A 23,138-nucleotide genomic window follows, 5' to 3' on the forward strand; every position below is an offset into this window, starting at 1 on the left:
TGGTAAGAAGTGAACCATTCTCATTCTTGAAAATGCTCCTTATTTTCTTAAATTTCAATTAAGTTCATTTTCAATATTTATTTCATTAGGAAAAATTATAAATATGTGTTCTTCAAAATTCTTTTCTTTGTTCTCATGGGAGACAATTTCATATGGTGACATACAAACTGGCCTTCAAGGTAACATATTTACAGATTTGGAGAATTAAGATGTGAATGTCTTGGGGCAGGGTGGGGGTTGGCATCGTTCTATTTACCACAGACAAGAAAAGCATTAGATAATGTGAAGAGCCTATTGTGCCAGAAAGTAAAAAAGTGCTCAATAAATGATAAAGACATGTCAAAAGGATACCAGGAACCAGCTTGAAGGGCCTTGTATTAGTCTGCTCAGGCTGCCATAACAAAGTAGCACAGGCTGGGTAGCTTAAACAACAGAAATTTATTTTCCCACAGTTCTAGAGGCTGAAAGCCCAAAATTTAAATGTCAGCAGGTTGGGTTACTCCTGAAGTCTCTCCTCCTGGGTTGCAGATGGCCACCGTCTCTCTGTGTTGTCATGTGACCTTCCCTCTGAGTGTGCACTGAGAGACAGAGAACTCTCTGCTATCTCTCTCCTCTTCTTATAAGAACACCAGCTCTATTAGATTAGGGTCGCACCCTGATGACCTCATTCAACCTTAACTATCTCCTTATATGGTCACATTGAGAGTTAGGGTTTCAACATATGAATTTTGGAAGTACACAGTGCAGTCGTCCATAATAGTCCTTTTCACCTGATTAGTGGTTCAGGCCCTGTGATGTGAGCAAAAGCAGGCTGAGAAAGCTTTCTGGACAGCAGAGTATGAAGACAAGAGGTGATGTGGTCTGGTGTGTAACACACAGATGGTTTTGGCTCTGCATCGATTGCATGACTGAATGTAAGCACATTCTGTTTGGACAGGTGTGCACCATTTTCCGGTTTCATCATTTGATCTAGTTTTTTTTTTTTTTTTTTTTTTTTCCTGTTAATCGTTTTATGCAGGAGAGAGAATTCAATTGTAATGGAATGTATGAACCTACTTTGGGAGTTCTTGAGCCTGCAACTAAGAAGAAAGCACCTTTGGGCTTCTTCCTGGCCCTGAGTTAGACTGCTCTAGAAGTGTCATATAAAAGCCCCTAGACCACGGCTCATTTGATGCCACCACAGCCATGGCTGCCTTCATGCCCAATCAGTCATGTTAACAATGCCCCAGCTCACCCCCAAAGCCAGTTTCAGGTGATCTTCATGGTACTCTAAGTGGAAACTATAAGAAAAAAATAAAAAGTTAGAAAGCAAAAACATCTTTTTCTCTTTCCTATTATAAAATAAATGGAGACAAATAATTACAATTTTTGCATTTCTTTCCGATGTTTTCAACACACACATTTTTTGTGTATTGCTTCAATGACAGTATCCATGCAATTCTATATCCTGCTTCTTATACTTACTTCATCTTAGAGGAGTTAATATGTCGTGGCAGTTTGAAAAGAAACCCACACATTCTTTGTCACTCCTCTCGTGGACAGGTGGTATCTGTGTCTCTCCCTTAGAACATCTGCAATGACTTACTGACCTCCTTGTAGCCAACAGAATGCAACAGGGGTGATGTGTTATAACTTTCAAATGGAGTCAGAAGAGGCCTTACAGCTTTTGCCTGGTTCTGTTGGGCTGTGAGCTCTAGGGGAAACTAACACCGTGTAGGAAGACAAGTATCCTGAGACTGCCATGCTGGAGGGCCCACATGTAGACAGACACTCTACACACGTCCCCACTGTGCTTGCAGCTGAGCCATCTTGGACATCTAGCCCACTCAAGTCATCTGATTTTTGTTTTGGGGGATTTTTTTTTTTTTTTTTGCAGCCCCAGCTGACATCTTATTGCAACTGCATGAGCACCCTCAAGTGAGAACTGTTCAGCTGAAACCTTTTCAAATTTATGATACACAAAATTATAAGCAAAATAAAAGCCTTGATTTAAGCCACTAAGTTTTGAGACAATTTTCCATACAGCAATAGTAACCAAAATGAATTTTGGTACCTGGAAATGAGGGACTGCTGTATTTAAAATGTAATACGTATGGTATTGGCTTTGACACTGGGCAATGAACAAAGGCCTTGTGAATTATGTCAGTGAGATCTTAAAGGAAAGGGAGGAAAATGTTAAAAGAAATAGAAGGAATGAAGACCATCATCAGGTAGTGGTGGAAAGTCAGTGAAACCATTACCTGCAGTAATGCTGAAAGTAAAAATTGCACCCAGTGAACTCTACGATCTAGGCAAGGAAATGTCCAGGCAGAGGGTTGGAGATGCTTCCCGGCTTCTTCTGGTTTCCTATAATAAAATAAAATAAAATGAGAGCAAAGAGGTACAAACAAGTAAACTGAAAAGCCAACTACTCAGTTTTCAAGTGGAATTTGGAGAAAACACAAAGGGCCCAAGATGATATTTTTAGTCAGTAGAGGGTTCTTAAAGTAAAAATTAGCCTCGGGGAAAAGATGTTCAAGAAAATGTGGTCAGGGGGGAAGAATGAAGCCAGAGGGGTGACTTTAAAACACTTTTAAAGATTTCAGAAAAATTCAAGATGGTATCTCAAGACACTGCCCTCCAGGTAAAAAGCATCTAAGGACCTTAAGGCCATGCATTGTAGATCATACCACTTAAATAACAGACCTAAGCTCTTAAGGGTATTGCCCTTAGCAGCCTTACAATGAGTCTAAGAGAGAGAAGGGTCTGTCTCAAAGACCCTTTGTGGGTTTTGTCAATGAAGAGAACACTAATAAGATTCATAAAAACCACAAAATTTTCAAGACCATTATATTGGCAAAAGGAATACCATCTTGAACTGAAAGAGGCAGAAACAGAGCAAAATGAAAAGAGATCTTTGGATCCCCAACCTTCAGTGGGAAGGGGGCAGAATGAGAAAGATACCCAGCTGCAAACACAAGCTATTTATTACAGAAAAGGACGAACTATCCAAATCTATCTATAGATTCAATGAAATCCCTATCAAAATTCCAATGGCACTTTTCACATAATTGAAAAAACAAATTTTAACATTTATATGGAACCACGAAAGACTGAATAGCCGAGACAATCCTGAGAAAGAAGAACAAGGTTAAGGCACCACACTTTCTGATTTCAAACTAGGCTACAAAGCTATAATACTAAAAGCAATATGGTACTGGCATAAAAATAGACACACAGACCAATGGAACAGAATAGAGAGCCCAAAATAAACCCCACATACAAGGTCAACTAATATTTGACAAGGGAGCCAAGAATGCTCAATAAGGAAAGGAGAGTGTCTTCAATAAATGATGTTGGGAGAACTAGATAAACACATGCAGAAGAGTGATATTAAATGCCTATCTCATGCCACTCACAAAAATTAACTCAAGTGGTTTAAAGACTTAACCATGAGCCCTAAAACCACAAAACTCCTAGAAGGAAACATAGGAAAAAAACTTCTTGACATTGCTCTTGGCAACAACTTTTTTTTGCATATGACCCCAAAAGCACAAGCAACAGAAGCAAAAATAACCAACTGGGACGAACTCAAACTAAAAAGAAAAGGGAACCCTTGTATACTGTTGGTGGGTATGTAAATTGGTTTGGTTACTATGGGAAACAGTATGGGATTCCCTCAAAAAATTAAAAATAACACTACCATAGAACCAAGCAATTCCACATCTGGGTATATATATCCAAAGGAAATGAAAATAGGGTATCAAAAAGATATCTGCATTCTCGTGTTTATTACAGCATTATTCACAATAGCTAAGATAGGGAAACAACCTTAGTGTTCATCAACAAATGAATGGGAAAAGATTGGGTCTATTAAGTGGTAATATATACACAATGGGATAGTATTGAGCTATGAGAAAGAAGAAAATTCTGTCGTTTGTAACAGCATAGGTGGACCTTGAGGCCATTACACTGAGATAAGTCAGACAGAGAAAGACAAATCTTGTATGATGTCATATGTAGAATCTAAAAAAGCCAAACTCATAGAAATACAAAGTGGAATGATGGTTACCTGGGTCTAGGGGGTGGGGAAAAATTGGTGAGATGTTGGTCAGAAGGGTACAAACTTGCAGTTAGAAGATACATAAGTTCTGGGGATCTAATGCACAGCAGTGTGATTATAGGTAACAATACTGTATTGTGTATTTGAATGTTGCTACCAGACCAGATCTTAAATCTTCTCACCATACACACACACACACACACACAACAATAATTAAGTGACATGATATGATGATGGTGTTAGCTAATGGTACTGTAGTAAACATATTGCAATATGTAAGTGTATCAAATGAACACATACACCTTAAACGTATACAATGTTACATGTCAATTATCTCAATAAAAAATAAAAATACATTATTATATCTCCTTTCTGTTTTTATCTTCTCAAACAGAGGTAATAGAAATCACCACTTTCCTCATTTTTCTTCTTTTGGATTATTTACTTAGAAAACATTTCCAAAAGAAAAAGAACCAAGTGAGAGAGTATAAACATTTTTACAATTTCTAATTCACACTGCCAAATTACTTTCCTAAAAGTCAGCACCAATTTGCCACAAAAAAGTTATGGGTATAGCAGTTGTATTACAACTTCACCAGAACTGGGTGTTGTGATTTTAGGTATATTTAAAAGCATGACACATTTGAAAGCTGTTCTTGTGTACCTGTTGTAAAATTTCATCACCATCATTCTAGAAAAGAATCCATACTAGTTATAGCCATAGAGCTCGGCCCTGCTCAGCCTAGCTCAGTCCTTTACTATCCAGTTGGTGTCGTTCTTTTTATCCCAACACAATTCTTCTACTGCATTCCCAGCCTCCTTCTGGGCAGTTGGCCGAGGAGAATTTTAACAGCCTGAGCTATATGGATTCCTCTGCCCTGCTTACATGTCTCAAAAATAGCCTTGAACTATCCTGATTTTCTGGTCTACCTCTAGGCTGCTATGTTACTATTTACTGAGTGTTTACTCTGAGCTGTAGCCCTGGCTGGTTTAGCTCAGTGGATTGAGCGTCGGCCTGCGAGCTAAGTGTCGCTGGTTCGATCTTCCAGTCAGGGTACATCAGAGAAGGAAAACTCTGACTCCAAAAAACCTCCGCTGCCTTGCGGCATACCTCTTCAGGGGAAAGGCTAAGGGAGTAAACCCCGACAGAAAATCCGGAGCCGGAGTCCCTAAGGCGGTTCGACGTTGTAGTCAACACCGGCAACTCCTGCGGCGCACCTGAACCCAAGCTGTATTGACTCCGTCTTTCCCTTGGATCCTTCAGCTGCGAAGAGAGGGGGGGTCTGCTGCATGGGCAACAGCTGGCCCTCCATATCACCCTGCCCAGGCTCTGTAGCTTCAGCGTCATCGCAAGATGTCGATTCAACATGGGAGGAGACAGATACCATGTCACTCCCGAGTCGGACTGCACAGCCATTCTCGGCCGTGCAGATAGACTCTTAAGAAGCTACACCATCGTCTCTCGAGACGGACGGCTGCCGACGACGACGACGACTCTGAGCTGTATGAATATTATTTCACTCTTTCTCTTAACCACTTGTAAGGTAGACTCTATTCTTCCTTTTCAGATAAGAACTAGGGATACAAATTTTGTAAGTGATGGGGACAGGGTTTGAACCCATGTATCTGGCCACTAACCTTCACTGCCTCACCTGGACTGCCAATCTATTGGGTGTTTCCTTCCCACTCACCCAGACTTCCTGGGAGGAAGGTAGAAGTCAATGGAAAACTCCCATTCGCTCCCTTCAAATATTAAACTGATCCATACTTTTGAAGTATCGCAATTTAAAGTCAATCTCCAGCCCTGGCTGGTGTGGCTCAGTGGATTGAGCACCAGCATGTGAACCTAAAGGTCATCGGTTCAATTCCTAGTCAGGGCACATGCCTGGGTTGCAGGCCACATCCCCACTCGGGGGCCTGTGAGAGGCAATCACCTGGTGTCCCTCTCGCACATCTGTGTTCCTCTCTTCTCTTTCTCTCTCCCTTCCCGTCACTCTAAAAACAAATACATAAAATATTTTTAAAAATAAAGTCAATTTTCAGGTTTTAAGTATGTCTATAGCTCCACATGACAGTGGCATTAAGATGCATTTAACATTCTGTTAGAAATTATTCACAGAAAATAAAAGTGACTATGCCTATTTAAATATACTAACTTTTTTTGAATGATTTATTCACAAGTCTAAGAAATTTTAAACTTCTTTATATGAAAAGAAAAAAGTATTTTAAGTTATTCTACTTTTCTGCAGTCTTTTATAGTTCTTCTTTCTCGGGATAAGCTGTGATATGAAATGTTGAATCCTCTGAGAGATTGGGGACTGAGCTGTGAACATGACTTTGCTTCTCTGGAATGCAAACTTCACGAAAGCAAGGGCTTTGCTTGTTCACTGCTGTGTCCCCAGTACCTTTAACAGCACCTGGCACTCAGTAGGCACTCATGTCTGTGGAATGCATGAGTGAACTACCTGGCCCACTGCCCACCAGTCCTCTAGTCTCTACAGCTGAGATAAATTGACACATGACTTCAGGCTCAGCATCTGCCATGGAAGCAGTCTTTGGCCTTTAATACTCAAAACCTGGTCCTTGACCCAGCACGTGAGACTGTCTAGGAAATGCAGAATCTCAGGGCCCACTGCAGATGCACTGAATTAGAACCTACAATTGCACAAGTTCTCCAAGTGATTTGTACCCACGTTAAGATTTGCAAATACCTATAGTACAGTCTCAAAGGATGGTCTCTAGACCAGCATCATCATCATGACCTGGGAACTGCTAGAGTCTACTGAATAAAGAACTCTGGGAGTGGGGTCCATAAATATGTGCTTATAAACTCCAGGAGGTTCTGATGCACCCTAATCTTTGAAAATCACTGACATGGGCTCACCAACTTTGCTCCTAATTCCACTCGGACTTTAGATCTTAGTTGTATTTGCTAGACTGTTTTCTTACTTCCTATAACCAAACCTGGCCCCCTCTAATTATGGAAAATCCATGTTCTCCAGTAGCTTTACATTTCAAATTTGGACAATTCTGTAAGTTCTTTCTTGAAACACATATTTGCTACTATCGGTTACAATCTGTAATACAATTGCTAAGCTTAATTTTTAAAAGAGTAAGTAAACAAAATCATACCGACACACACACACACACACACACACACACACACAAATGGTATACCTATCACCTTACCTGCCACTTATCAGTATCAGTATTTATAAATTAACAACTTTAGTGTTCACAATAATACACTCTTTGACTGGAATTATAAGGTGAAAGTTCATTTCCAGACCTTTTTTGGAAAAAATATACTTAAGAATTTCACATAGAGGGTATATGGATTTAAGTTGTGTCTTGATTATAGAATCTGCCCAGTGATCCTAGACCTGGAAGTGGAGAGAACAAATTTTATCCTTTTTCACCTGTCAGACCGGCAGATTTTAAATAATATCTCTCATGCCTTTTCTTCGCTATTCCCACCTCCTTATTTTCTCCTCTATAAAATAAATGCCTTCTGTTTCTTTTATTGTTCATGACATGGTAATTTACAACAATTAGCCATCTTGATTGTTCTCCTCTGAATGTGTTCTTGTTAGTCTATATAACACAAAATGTATGAAGCCAAAGGAAGATATAATTTACCCTGAGAAGCATGAAATAGAAGAGGACGACCTTTTCCTTTAGGATAACATACTTCTCTTAATGCTACTTAACATCCGAGATTGCTTACTTTGTGCTCACATCCTGCTTCCATCAAGCAAAACCTCAACTGTCATACATAATGTTGATAAGAAAGCCATTACTATCCAACTCTCCCTTGCATGGTTTTTAGTAGGACTATTTCCTACCGTACTCTTCTGGGGCTTTCCTCCCAAATTTCTGTCCCTCCGGAAAAGACTACTGGCAGCCAAGTTTCTCTATGCTGTGTTTCTAGGCCCAGTCCCAGTCCCAGTCCAGTCGCAGAACAGACCACAACAGCCTTTACAGCTATTGCTGGCTGCTTCTTCAGCAGCCAACTTGAAAACTTGATTTTTAACAAGAGCAACAAAAAAGAAGTGCTATCTATGAGGAAATCTGGTGACAATAATGTGTTATTATTACTGCTATTCCCAGCCCAGATGGTTCTCCAGATGAAATGGATAAAAGTTGGATCCTCTTTGTGGCTGGTGACAGGTGCAGACTTGGCCCCTCCAGTGGGATCTCATCAGACACACAGCATACCGCGGCTCAGGAGCTTCCCACTGGCACGTGGGTGTTGTGGCAACTCTGAAAACTGTCATGTGAATAATTGGCCTCTTATCTGGAGTCTTTAAAGATTCCCTTCTTTTGAAAAGTTGTATTAGTCAGGTTCTTTGTTTGCAAGCAACAGAAACGAGCTCTGGTGAACTTGAGCAGGAGAGGCCATTTTTTGATGAACATGAGGGCCCTTCCACAATTGATGAATGGTTTGAGAAACGGGCTTTGCACATGATGAAACTGGGGAGCGCTGGAAATGTACATAGGGGGAGATAATTGAGAGTCTTGTCAGGGTGTGCATAACATGAATGAATCACATCCTTTTATTTTCTGTTTTTGTATCACACCCATCGAAATTTAAAATTTGAGCCAAGAGGATTTGAAGGCTCAGCTTGTGTCTTAGGTGTATCTCCTGGGTAGAAAAAGGTGGGCCCTCTGGTTAGCAGTCTCAGCAAAGCAGCACACAACAGAGACATAAAGACATAAAATTATATTGAAGAGGTAGGATTTCCAGAATGGCAGTGAGAAGCTGGGCAAATTCTTCCCCTTAAAACAACTATGAAACTGGACAAAGTTTTCAAAAACAACCTTGAGATGCTAAAAATGGACCAAACTGGCAAAAAAATTTGAGAAATGTTTATTCAAGGAAACCTACTGAAACTTGGCAAAGGACAATTGGACTCTGAAATTTTAGCCTGGGGCTGTTCCCTTCAACTCTTCCGTTTCAGTAGCATAGTAGGTCTACCAGCACAGAGGAAGCTTTTCTGCCAGAGGCAGCTGACTCGATTTGGAACGGAGCATGGAAAAAAAAAATCCCATGCTGCTGAAATCATGGAAAACAGAGATGGTTGCATAACCAGACAAATGGGGAAGGCCAATGTCATAGTTATTCTGAGGTTGTGATATTGGTTGGAACAAGTAATAGACTGGAAACATAGCCAGACATTTGACAGGGACATCTAGGGACCTAGATAGGCATAGTGGGCTAAGAAAAAAAATCCATCCTATCCCCAAAGGTCTGAAAGGCTGTAATCGTGTTCAAAGGCTGAGTGCATACTCAGGGGAGACTAGAGAAAACGGTGGCCTCTACACATCCCTGGGTAATGTGAGAGCTTGTGTGCGTTCAGAGAAGACACAAACAGGCTCAGTAGAAAGGAAGAGCTCAGGCAGATTCCTAAACTCCCTCCACTTGAGTGTGTTCCCCAATCCATGTAGAGAGATCTGTCAGCAAAGGGTAAAAGTCTTACTGGCCCAATGTGTCTGAGTAGTACCTCTGATCAATAAGTAAGTTGTTATGAACTAAGGGTAAATAGTAGAATGCAAAGCTTAGAAAGAAAAACAAAAACAAAAAAAGCAACTTAGCAAACATGTCAGCTGTCACACACTGAGTAAAGAAAGGCTCTACAGAATAAATGCAGGCAATTCAAAAACAACAATAAAAAATAGCAATATCAACAACTCCCAGAGAGGAAGTAAGAATCCAGAATTACTACAATATATTATCTAAAATGGTTAGTTCCTAATAAAAGATTATAAGACATTCAAAGAAATATTTAAGTGGAAAAAGCTCAGGGAAAACATAGTCAACAGAAACTGTCTCTGAGAGGTCCTCTAAAATGATGGACCTAGCACAAAGAAAAAAGAAAAAAAAAAAAAAAAAACCTTCAAAACAGCTAGTAGAAATATGTTCAAAAATTTAAAGAAATTATACTTTAAAAATTAAGGGAAAATATGATGACAATGACTCATCAAATAGAGAATATCAACATACAGATAGAAATTATATTTGTAGAAAAACCAAATAGAAAATCTAGAGTTGAAAAATACAATAAGTCAAATAAAATTTTCACTAGAGGGGCTCAAGAGAATATTAGAGATGCATAATAAAGAATCAGTGACCTTGAATATAAATCAAAAGAAATTATCCAACGTGAAGAACAGAAGGAGGAGGAGGAGGGGAGAGGTAAAAGAAGGAAGGAGGAGGAAGAAGAGAAGAAGAAGGAGAAAAAAAGGAGGAAGAAGAAGAAAACTAAACACAACCCCATGTAATGGGATTCTCAGATGGAAATAAGTGTGAGAAAGGACATAAAAATATGTGAAGAAAAAAATGTCCCAAATCCCCCAAATTGATGAGAAATATTAATCGACAGATTCCATAAGTTTTATGAACTCCAAGGAGGATAAATATAAATAGATATACTACAGAAAACTAAAAAACAAGCTTGAAAGCAGCAAGAGAAAAATGACTCATCACATACAGAATGACATAAATACAATTAATAACTAACATCTTATTTTAAAAATGGCAGCCAGAGGCAGTGGAAGGACATATTGAATGTACTAGGGGAAAAAAAATACAATCACAAGGAATTAAATTAAAAATCAGCAACAGAAATAAAATTGGGAAATCCACAAATATTTTATATTAAATAAGACACTTCATAATAACCAATGAGTCAAAGAAAATAATCACAAAGCAAACTGAAAACATTTTTAAATGAAGATACAACATATCAAGAATGTATGGGTTGTAGCTAAAGTAATGCTAACAGGAAAATGTATAGCTTTAAATGCTTATATTAAAGAAGAGAAAGGACCTCAAATCAATAACTTAAGCTTCCACCTTAAGAAACTAGGAAAATGGAGCAAATTAAACTGAAAGCAAACAGAGAAAGAAAATAATAAAAATTATACTGGACATCAATGAAGTAGAAAACAAACAACACTGAAATATTAATGAAATCAAAGTTGGTTCTTTCAGAAGATCAATAAAATTGACAGCCTCTAGGCAAATTGACCATAAAACAAAAGAGAGAAATCGGGAACTTGAGAGAGAGAAGATATAAATAACAAAAATCAGAATTGAAATAGAATATATCACTACCTATCCTACAGAAATTAAAGGAATTATAATGGATTAGTAAAAACAATGTTATGGCAACAGATTATACAGTTTAAATGAAGGTGACAAATGCCTAGAAGCATACTAATTATCAAAATGAACTTAAGAAGAAATATAAAAATATAAATGGACCTATAACAAAAAAGAAATGAAATTACTAATTTTAAAATCTCCCCCACCACCACCAAAAAAATACTCCACACCCACTTGGCTTCATTAGTGAATTCTGTCAAATATTTAAATAGTAAAAAATACCAATCCTTCAAAAACCCTTCCAGAAAATCACTTTATAGAGCCAGTACTACCCTGATGTCAAAGTCAGACAAAGATATCAGCAGAAAATAAAACTACACACTAATATCCTCATGAATATAAATGCAAAAAAATCTTCAGGAATATATTAGCAGAATGAATCTTGAAATATATAAAAAGAATTATACACCATGACCATGTAGGATTTATCTCAGTAATGCAAGATTGGTTTAACATCTGAACATTAATTAATGTAAAGTGCCATATTAATAGAATAAAGCACAAAAGCCACATGATTATCTCAATAGACGCTGAAAAGGCATTTAACAAAATTCAACACTCATTCAAGTAAAAAATTTTCAACAAACTAGAAATAGAAGGGATAAACCTTCCTAAACCTGATAAAGGGCATCTATGCAGAACTTACAGCTAAATATCATACTCAATGGTGAAAGACTTAATACTCTTTCCTCAAGTTCAGGAACAAAGTAAGAATGTCCTCACTTGCCACTTTCTGTTTACATTGTGCTAGAGGTTTAAGTTAATCAATAAAGGCAAAAATTTTAAATTAAAAGTAAGAAGTAAAATGGTCTTTATTTGCAGATTACATGAGCCTATATAGAGAAAATCCTAAAGAATCCATATAATTTTCTTTTCAAATTACTAGAAATAATATATGAGTACAGCAAGATCACAAGATATAAGATCAATATAAAAAATCAATTGTATTTCTACATTATAGCAATTAATAATTCACAAAATGAAATTAATATAACAATTTCATTCACAATAGCATCAAAAGGATAAAAATTTATAAATAGATTTATCAATAGATGTAAGACTTATGCACTGAAAATTACAGAGCACTATTAAGAGAAATTGAAGAACATCTAAATATAGAAATAGATATTCCATATTTATGGATTGGAAGACAAAGTTGTTAAGAAGTTAATTTTCCCCATATTAATCTACAGATTCAACATAACCTCTATTAAAATTCCAGGAGTGTTTTTCAGAAATTAACAAACTGAGCCTAAAATATATATAAAGAGACAAAAGTCCCATAATAACTAAACTGATTTTGAAGGGAAAAAAATGTGGGAGAAATTTCACTTCAAAATTTTCTATTAACTATTGTAATCAAGACAGTGTGACACTGGGGTATGAAAATATGTATATGTTTAAATTAAACAATTGAGTCTAAAAGACAACTCAGTGGGGAAAGAATAGTCTTTTCAGTAAACAATGCTGAAACAATTGAATATTCACATGCAAAATGATTAATCTAGACTCTTAACTCCACATCACACACACAAAAATTAGTTTAAAATGGAGCTAAATCTATAAAACTTCTAGAAAGAAAAAACAGGAATAAATCCTTGTGACTTTGGATTAGACAAAGACCTGTTAGATACAATACTCAAAGCATGATCCACAAAAGAAAAAATTGCTAAATCAGACTTCATCAAAATTAACAACTTTTTATGTAATGGTGTCTGTCTCCAAAAGATACCATTAAGAAAATGAAGAAACAAGTAATAGACTAGGAGAAAATATTTTCAAACTATACCTGCTAATAGACCTGTATTCAGAATAAATAACAGAATAACAGAGAAGACAACTCAATTTAAAAATGGGCAAAACATTTGAATAGACATATCACCAAAGAGAATATATGAATCCCTGATAACACGTGAAAAGTTGACCACCATTATTAGTCATCAGGGAAATGCAAATTAAAATTACAACACAAGACACCACTTTAACTAGCATGGCTATAATCAAAAAGACAGACAATAACAAATTTTGGCAAGAATGTGAAGAAATTAGACCCCTTATATTATACATTGCTGGTGGGAATGTAAAATGTTTATAACTGCTTTGGGAAACAACTTGGCTGTTCCCTAAATAAGTAAATAGAAACTTATCATATGATCTGGCTGTGCCACTGCCGGGTATCTTCCCAAGAAAAATGAAAACATATCTCAACGACCAAAAAAAAAAAAAAAAACTTATACGTGAATGTATAGTATAAATAATGAATATACATTATTTATAACAGACAAATATTGGAAATGTCCACAGGTCCATCAACTGATGAATGGATAAACAAAATGTGGTATATCTATACAATAAAATACTATTCAGCAAAAAAAAAAAAAAAAAAAAGAGAGAAAAAGTTATTGGTTATTTGCTGTTATAAAAATGAGCCAAATAATGGCCTCTGTATTGCCTCTGGGTTGTTTATTTTTGCAGGCTGAGAACCATTAGCTAAAAATTATGACAAAACCCAAGTCTTTATACACCCAATTACTCTAAAACTAGTCCAAACAAGCACATTTTTAGTCCTTTAGAGCTTATCTGCTTCACATTCCCCAGTAACCCCGCCCTGCTAGCAATAGATAAGACGTGCCCTGGGCCAGAGACCCTGAGCTGCTGCTGCCCTTCAGTGCTCTCTGACCCGGAGACTGCCACTGCCCTGTCAAGGGACATCACTTAGACACGAAAGCCCCTGTCTGATCCAGTTCTCCACCAGGAGTTCCTTGTGTCCCTCTCCTTCTGAATGGTGTCCCCAGAGCCACAGGGCTCTGCATGACCTCATCCTGAAAGGGACTTTCCCTCTCATGCAACCCGAAGCACCACCCAATAAAACTTGTGTGATGCTGCTTCTCCTGGGCGTATTTTTTCTTTAATCAGCCCTAAATTCTATGAACCTCGTACAAAGCTACACCATGGATGAACCCCAAAACAACATGTGAAGTGAAAGAAGACAGACACAGACTACATCCTGTATGATTTCATTGATATGAAATGTTTAGTAAAGGTAAAAATGTAGAAGCAGGAAAGGAATGAATAGCTGCGTGAGCGGGGACTGACTTTAACTGGGCACGAGATGATGGAAATGCTGGACTGTGCTGATGGTTGCACAACTCTGTAAATTTCCTAAAACCACCGAACTGCACATTCAAAACAAAGGAAATTTGTGGTATGTAACTTAGATCTTATCAGGTTGTTTGAAAATTATATTTTTGTGCTGATCCCCAAAGAAGGAGGAATTAACATTGGGTATCAAAACAAAATACCCAGAGTTCCTTGCTCCTCTTGCTGTCATTGTTGGGAATTACGTGTGTATAGAGTCACACACAACTATTGAGATCAACTGTGCTAATTCTTTTTTGTTGCTTTTCAACATAACTCCCCATTGTCTGTCTTCTGGGCACCTGCTGTGTTGCACTTTCTGGGCCTCTACAGTCATGTGACTAGTTCTGGCCAATCAGTTGTGAGTGGAAGTGACATTGGCCAGTGCTAGGGGGAGTTTTTGCCAGTGGAAGGGGTTCCTGAGTATTCATTCCTCTTAACTTTCATGGTCACTGGTAATGTTCCATGGGACTGACACTCTGACAGTCCCCAGCCAACCTGGGATGGATAGGTAAGGTGGGTAAAAATAAACTTTTGCTGTGTTATGCCCCTGAGAGTTGGGAGTTGTTTGCCACCACAGCATAACTTAGCTTATCCTGACCGATACGAGGCAGCCAAATTGAAACCCAGTATTTTTTATTCGAATCTGAGCAATATCAGTGGCTACTAATGATTGTAGTACCATTTTAGTAATCAACTACTGGGTGCCATATGCTAAGCAAGGTACTTGATGTATTTCCAATTCTCAAAACATCGCTTCCAAGTAGAAATTACTTTTCTCATTTGACATATGAAAAACTGAACCTTGGCAAGTTGCAGCAACCTGAATAAGGTGACACAGGCCTGTCAGTTGCTAATACAAAACTCATTTACTCACCTACTCATCACATATTGGCTTTTGCCTGTTCCCTGTTGGTCGTATATGCTGGGCACCAGGAATACGAGCGGGAACGAGAGAGTCGCAGTCCCTCCTGTTCCAGGGTTTAGATGCTTGGAATCACCCAGATGCTTCAGCGCTACCCCTGGAGATTGAGTCAGTTGTCTGGGGGTGGACCCTTGGCATTGGTGTTTCTTAAAAGCCCCCAAGTTATTCTTCTGAGCATCCAGGGTGTGAATCCCTGGGCTGGAGTCCAGAAGACTCAGGCCTTTTGATTCCAAGCCCATACTATCCAGTCTCATCCTGTAGCCTTTAGATCCTGTGCAGCCCTGCCCAGGGGCTCAGGATCTCATTTCGCCTCACAGGCCTGCCATAATCATTGTTTGTTTCCTCAGCTGACTCTCTCTTCATCTGCCTGGGCTACGACAGTATCTGTGGGCTGAAGAAGACTTGAGTTAGAAAGACTGGTGGTTTTATAACATTTTTAAGCTTTTAATTCTTTTTTGTTGGTTTTTTGTTTTTTTGGGGAAACTGTCTTTATGAAAGCACAATACATGATGCAGATGGTAGTCAGAATTGGATGGAATTAGGAGACGGGACCCGGGACCCAGGAGCTCTTTGCCCTTCCTCTGCTCTTGGCCTGGGCCATCTCTCTGCAACCCTCAGGCTCTGAAGGACACAGTTTGAAAACTGTTGGCACAGCTGGACTTCGTCCTTCAAAAGGCAGAGGAGCCGAGGCCCCCAGGGATTTCCCCAAGGTCCCACAGCTTATTAGTGCTAGACCCTGAGGCAGCAACCTCAGCCTCCGACTCTCTGTCCCGTGCTCTGGCCATCACAACATGGAGTCTCCCAGGCCACGTTAAGGGGAAAGGAAGCAACAACATTGTTCCAGAATCTGAAAATATCCAACCAAAGAATAGGGTGTTAAAAATGAATAAATAAATAAGCCTCCTAGATGAGGGAGTGGCTTAGTTGAGTCATGAAGAATGAGATGGCACGGATGGGCCAACATAGAGAGCAGTAGGTGGCATTTCATTTTGAGGAAACTGTATATGCAAAGGTCCTGAAGGGAGACAAAGAGAGAGAGAGAGAGAGAGAGAGAGAGAGAGAGACTTCAGCAGCTTACAGTCTGACCTGTGGACAAGTGATAAAGAGTTGAAGCTGAAATAGAAACCAGAAGCCAGATCATGAGTATATATCCATTCTATTGGTTCTTAGGAGCACCCTGATTAGAGGGGGGGACCAGTCGTCGTCGGCAGCTGTCCGTCTCAAGAGACGATGGTGTAGCTTCTTAAGAGTCTATCTGCACCGCCGAGAATGGCTGTGCAGTCCGACTCGGGAGTGACACGGTATCTGTCTCCTCCCGTGTTGAATCGACATCTTGCGATGACGCTGGAGTGTCCTCTCCAGTGAAGCTGAAGCTACAGAGCCTGGGCAGGGTGATATGGAGGGTCTGCTGTTGCCCATGCAGCAGATCCCCCCTCTCTTCGCAGCTGAAGGGTCCAAGGGAAAGACGGAGTCAATACAGCTTGGCTTCAGGTGCGCCGCAGGAGTTGCCAGTGTTGACTACAACGTCAAACCGCCTTAGGGACTCCGGCTCAGGATTTTCTGTCAGGGTTTACTCCCTTAGCCTTTCCCCTGAAGAGGTATGCCGCAAGGCAGCGGAGGGGGGGACCAGTATGACGTTGATATCTCTTTGATCCCTTTTTGAAGTGTTAAGAAACCTTACTCAGAAGCTCTATTCTCACCGGAGGAGAGAGACTGCTGTGATTGGCTTCCACCAGTCTGAATCCATTTAAGTAGCCTGGGGGAGATGTGGAGCCTGGAGCCAAACTGGGCCTCCTCCAGTGTGGGGGAAGGGGCGAGGGTCGCCAGTGTGAGCCACAGCAGAGCAGAGGCAGGCAGGGGCAGCAGGCCTCGCTCAGGTTGGGACCCACACAGCAGTGGCCCTGGCCACGGCTCTAATCCAGCAGGGCCTTTCCTCCTGTACGCTGTTGGAGCCAGAACCTACCCCAGCCTTTGAGCCCCTGGACTAAGACGTGAGGACTGGCAGGGGCTGCAGCTGCCTTGAAACAGGGAGGTACTGAAGAAACATCCTATTATCCATTCTCAAGAGGAATACATTTCCTTGGCAATGGAAATGTAGAGATTTCTAAATTCTGCCCACTTATTCTTGCCCTTCAAATGAACCCAAAGATGCTGCTGATCTCAGCGAGCCCTCGGAGGGGCCGTCACATTATCTGTCTGAGAGGTAGGCTATGAAAATCTGTTATCACAGAAAATAAGTCCATCTCCACGTGCTGGAGGATGAAGGATTGGAAACCACCCAGTCCCTCCCCTCCAGGATCTTACAATTTATTCTGGACCCAAAAACATAAGGCTATAATTAATGTGGCTCTTATTTATAATATAAGGAGTACTTCCTGAATGTCAGGCACTGAGCTTAGGGCCTAACACGTATTCAATCATTTACTTTTCACAATGCCATCACCAGATTATACACTGCTATTACCATTTCGCAGATAGGGTAATGGGAGCTCAAAAACACTCCTAACTTGTTCAAGATCAGATGAGTGGGGAGCGTGGGACTCACACTCAGCTCTGACACCAAAGCCTGTGTTATTGCTCATAAGACATGAAGAAATAATACCTCCTGGAGTTTGAGAAAGAGAAAAATATCTGTGGATGGGGTACAAATAAAGAGCAAAGATCTCCTGAAAGTGGAGTACGTGAAAAAAACTCACCTTGAACAATAAATGAAATTTATTATAAGCTTTCCTGTTTTTTCTTTCTCAGAGTGAGACAGTGAGACACAGCAGGGGACAATGAATCTTCCAAGGTCATGCCACAAGTCACTAGCCAAGCCTGGCCTGTCACTCACCGTTCTGAATTCCCAGCTCACTGAATTCAGCAGTTGGGGGGCATTGGGGTGGGGGGGGATGCAGGGGGGAGGGATTCTGCTGAGAAAGTCAGGAAAAAACACCTATCTGCAGTGCTTTCCCCACTGTGTCTGCTGCCCCCTCCACACATAACCATCTTATTTTCCCTCCCACCAGCCCATAAACTGTCCCAGGAAATGCCAGGATCTGAACACCATATTGGCCATGGGGGACTCGGGTCAGCTTCTTTGCCTTCTGTCTGTTCTAAACAAACAAAGGGCAGTGCACAGGTTATTAGTAAATACCAAGGCTTAGTTTATTGTATAAAACTTCAATCCAACAAATAAATGAGCCATCAAGTTTGAATTTATGTAGCATTCAAAACACATTAAAACCATTTGACCATGACAAAGGCCTTTCCTGCTTTGAATGATGAAGTCAGAGCTGCAAATACCCTTCGGATGAGACATTAAGCGAGGTCCTTCCAGTTAGTCTCTGGGGACTGTCAAGGTGGAAGGTAAGGGTTCTGGCACTCTTTCTAAAGAATTGGGAAAATCCCATCCTGGCTAAGTTTCCTTTCTTTAACAAAGCATTTGTGAGCCTATAACAATGCAAACAATTACAATCACTTCGCCAGGGGGTCATCTAGCTGACCCCCGTGAGGCCCTTACTTACCTTGGTTTATTCCAGAGAAACATCAAGGAACATTAAAGGATGCTGGTAGCTGCTGTCATGAGGTTTCAGCTGCTTTTGTGGCCTATCTCTGAACAGTTTCTCCATCTGCAAATTGTTTATAAATAATACTTCAAAGGATTTGGCGAGAAATGAATGAGATAATACAGAAAAGAGCATTTTATTAATCCCAAAGTCCTTTTCAGACAGAAGGTGCTATTATTAATATATGTCAAGCCCTGGCCAGGTGGCTCGGTTGGTTTGAGCATTGTCCCATGCACCAAAAATTTGAAGGTTTGATTCCTGGTCAGTGCACATACCTAGGTTTCAGGTTCGATCCCTTGGCAGGGCACATACAGAAGGCAACCGATCAGTGTTTCTCTCTCTCTCTGAGCCTCTCCATAAACAGGCAATTTTCAAGCAGACATCACCAAGAGACATAGAGAGTCTAGGAGAAATTATATTTGTGTGGGCTTCTTCCTATTGTACCCACAACTGCCGCCCAAAGACAACCTCGGAAGTACCTCCTTCCCCCAAAAAACACCAAAAAACAAACAAACAAAAAAAGTAGAAGTTCAGTGAATCTGGTAAGAGGGTTTATAGAAGGATATTCACTCAACAAATTGGACACCCACCTGGTGCTGGTACTTTGTCAGCTGCTGAGTTACAAAGATGAGTCAGATACAGGCCCTGCTCTCTGTGGAATCCAGACATTTACAGTCATGCCAGTAACAGATATGCTCTGGGTGGAAGTTGTAACCCACTAGCTGCGCCTTGTGGAGGCCAGTTCCACGCCCTTTGTTTCAGGGCCTTTGGGGTGAGGGCTGATATGTGTTGTATTGAAGTTTCAGGGCATTTCACTGTCTCTTTCTTCCACCTGCAAGGACCTGGGTCATCACCTCCTCAATCTCAGCCCGGGGTGATTGATTTCGGCAGACGCACCCTAAGGTAGGTACAACCCATGTAAATTCTCTACTAGAAGGAACACGGGGTGACGTGAGAGAACTACAACATCCAAGGGTTTAAAGGGGACAAAGAAGACAGAGATCACCGAGAATAAATCCAGCCCTTGCTCTCCAGATGTCTGAACTGTTGCGTAAGAGCTGGAAATAGTTAGAAATATTTACTGAATTCTTGTGCCATACTCTCGGTCTCATTTAACCATCACAGCAACGCTGGGGAACAAATATTCACTGCCCTGTTCAGCGCCTCAGGAAACGGAGGCTCAGAGTAAATGTCTCTTCCAAGACCCGTAGCTAGTGAAGTCAGGATTTGAATTCACATCTAGCTGACTTCCCATCTGGACTTGGAACTGTTCTAGGTGCTATCCCCGCCCGAGCCCTGTTACCTTGAGCTCCTTGTTAAAAGCCTGATCTTTTGAAAAACAGGCTTTGAAGATTAAAGCTCAGATGAGACGATGGGTGTAAAGCACCTACTATGATGCCCGGAACCTACTAAGTGTTGCATATATGACAGCTTCTTCTTTTTCTGCTGTTATCATGTCATGATGAGAGCTTAGAGAACAGGATTCAGCTCTGGCAGAAGGGGTTGGGGGGAAGCCAGGCTGGTTATCAGTATATTCAGGGCAGGATCCAGGACCTAAGACAAGACAGGACCAGGCAATTTCCTGAGGCTGCCTACAGAAAGGCAGAACTTTGTACTAAGCAACAAGGTTCCAGAGTGTGTGTGTGAGTTTGTGTGTACACGCGGGCGCAGGCACATGCACTCATCCATCCGTCCGTCCATTCACCCATCTATCCATCCATCCAACAAAATCTTTCTAAGCACAGCTCATGTGCCTGGCACTGAGTATAAAACAATGAACTAAACAGACATAACTCTGATCTCATGAAGCTCATAGGTGGGGAAGATGGACAACAGTGAACACAGAAGTAAAGGCCATAAATATGTCATCACAATTGAGAACGGCATCATAAATGTGATGTACAGGATGCTATGTTAGATAACAGATGAGGAGAGACGCTATTGAGAATATAAAGGCAGGCCTGGCCGAAGAGGTGACATTTAAAACAGACTTGAAGATAAGAAGTTAGCCAGGGGGACGGGGAGGGGCAGAGTGAAACAAGACCTGCTGTTCGCAGAGCTGCCCAGTGGGCCACCTCACAGCAGACCCTGTTGGCATAACAACTCACCTGCAAGCCCTCAATCATCTGGGAGTTGAAGCTAGTAAATGACTCTCCCTGCACCATTGCTTTGGAGCTTAGGGATTCCCAGTTCTAAAGGTGGTCTGAGAAGAGGTCCTGGGGACCTAGGATATCAAAGATAAGGACATAGTAAGCATTGATGAGGTACCATTCAAATGCTTCCTGAAGTCCTCATGGAGATGCATTGAATGAAGGGCCTGGGGGTGGGTCTGAAAACCTGGTGGGGTCAGGCCACCCAGTGAACTCTAGTTCAGTCTGGTTTCCAAAGCCCCTCAAAGAACATTACTGCTATTTACATTTCAATGTAAATCAAGCCCTCTCCAACCAGCAAGGCTGTGTAAACTTGTGTTTAATGTCACGTTTATACTAATATTTGTATTAACAAGATTGATCGTTTACATAACAATGCATATGTAAAGTCTGGGCTAGGTCTGGCTTTACCCACATTTGCATAATGTTTACAGATTGATTGATTAGACAAACTGAGCATAAATCCAAGTAAACTGCTAGTTGTTTGTTTATTTTTTTCTGTTGGGGCTCGGTAGCCTATATCTTAATAAATGGGCTAAACTGAATCTAAGTCCTCTATTATAACCTTCACAGAAGATTTAATAGTTCTGAAAAGTAATTTTCATTGAAAAGAGTAAGATACAATCATTGGGTCTACTTTTTTTTTTCTTTAATTCTACATTGGACAGTAAAGAGCACACTGGCTTTAAACTTCTCTCCAACAGAGATAAAAACCAGAATGTAGGCGGAAAACCGAGATTCCAAACTCCTTCTGCCTTAGCCATGGTGGAGAGTTTCTTAGAGAAGTTCAGGCTTGGCAGGGACCTTCATGGGCCACCTAAGACACTCTGTATACCCACTGGTCCCAAGAAGCCAAGGGAGAGCACAGCTTCCGTTCATGCCTGAAGCGCCTACCTCTGGCTGAAGAATACATGGATTCACACAAGGCCCTTATCTCCATTCCAGCTGCCCAAGAGATCTTTGGAGTTCATGAAAACAAAAGAAGACCAACCAAATAAGAATAGTCAAAGGTTATTTATTCTGATCTTGTTATAGCAGGGTCAGCCACTATCACTTGCATTTTGGCAAAGACTTAAAGGCAGGCAGAGGACTGGGAATCTGATCGGAGGCTGTTGGCCTGGGAGAGCTGGAGCGGGGCTAACTAGAAGGGAGATATTCTACGTGACCAGTTAAGGGATAACATTTGGCCTTCTCAGATTGGTATCTCAGGTTGGAAGTGGAAACAAAAATTAGGGAAGCTGTTGGCTATTAAGTCGCCATTGGGAGTCAATTGTTACAGAAGTTATTGTTTAGCATCGTAGATTGTTTAGCAGTCTGATATCCTGCAAGAAAGGCTTACAGCTGGCTGGCTTCCTCGGCTGGTTACTATAGATAACTACTGGCCATTGGTTTCCTGGACAGGTTGCTGCAGGCTGTAGGTCAGTGTTCCAAAACCCATTGTAACTTAAACCTTTAAGCAAGTAATTAATATTGGACAAATATTTCAGAAAATATTGAATTTATTAACCTTGGGGACTCTGATCGGGGTCATATATGCTACACTAAGAGTTCTCCAAGCATTATCTCAATTAATCTTTTCAGTGAAGCTCTTAGCGATAGGAGCTGCTGTCGTTACCATTGTCATCATCACCATCATCACCTTTCTTCCCATTTGATACAGGAAGAGACTGAGGCTTACACCTTTAAGTACTTTGTCCATGCTCTGTGTATCTAGAAAGTTATGAAGGTCGAATGCAAATCCAGAGACAGCTAATGCCCAGCCAAGCACTGGAGAAATCAAACTCTTTCCCAGTACTTTAAAAATAAGTATTAGAAGCTTGAAATTTTCATCAGCTGAGGTGCTAGTCTCAAGCGGTTATTATTAATTATTTTTACTGAAGCAGTTCCCGGTAGGACCTGTATTTGCCAAAACTTGGTCTAGTTCTCTTTATATTCTGATCTCTGGAAAGACTTCATTTCTGCAAAAATGCTCTGGCTCAGACTTTTCACTAGTTCACACAGGACACCCTGTCCCCTCTGGCTCTCCCCTTCGCAACCCTTGTGATTCAGAATGACAGAGCGTGCCTTCTCCTGGGGCGCACCGCAGTGGTTGCAGTGGAGGCTTTGACTTTGGAGGGCTCCCTGTGTTACAGAATGGGGGTCTCCAAAAATCCCCAGAGCCTGCAGA

The 23,138-nt window shown here is 40.6% G+C and overlaps 1 long non-coding RNA gene across 2 annotated transcripts; it reads right to left on the bottom strand.

The window, feature by feature from the left end:
• Positions 1-986: 986 nt before the first annotated feature.
• LOC150020303 (uncharacterized) lies at positions 987-21,039 on the bottom strand. Of its 2 annotated transcripts, none has more exons than XR_016509341.1 (3): positions 20,930-21,039; positions 2,241-2,346; positions 987-1,280 (listed from the first exon to the last, which is right to left on the bottom strand). It is a non-coding gene; the product is annotated as an uncharacterized LOC150020303 (long non-coding RNA). The 2 variants fall into 2 exon arrangements; XR_016509340.1 differs by lacking the exon at positions 20,930-21,039 and adding an exon at positions 15,226-15,587.
• Between the last annotated feature and the right edge of the window lie 2,099 nt (positions 21,040-23,138).

The sequence above is a fragment of the Furipterus horrens genome, unplaced genomic scaffold (assembly GCF_987537825.1).
Source record: "Furipterus horrens unplaced genomic scaffold, mFurHor1.1.pri manual_scaffold_2, whole genome shotgun sequence".
Classification (NCBI taxonomy): Eukaryota; Metazoa; Chordata; class Mammalia; order Chiroptera; family Furipteridae; genus Furipterus; species Furipterus horrens.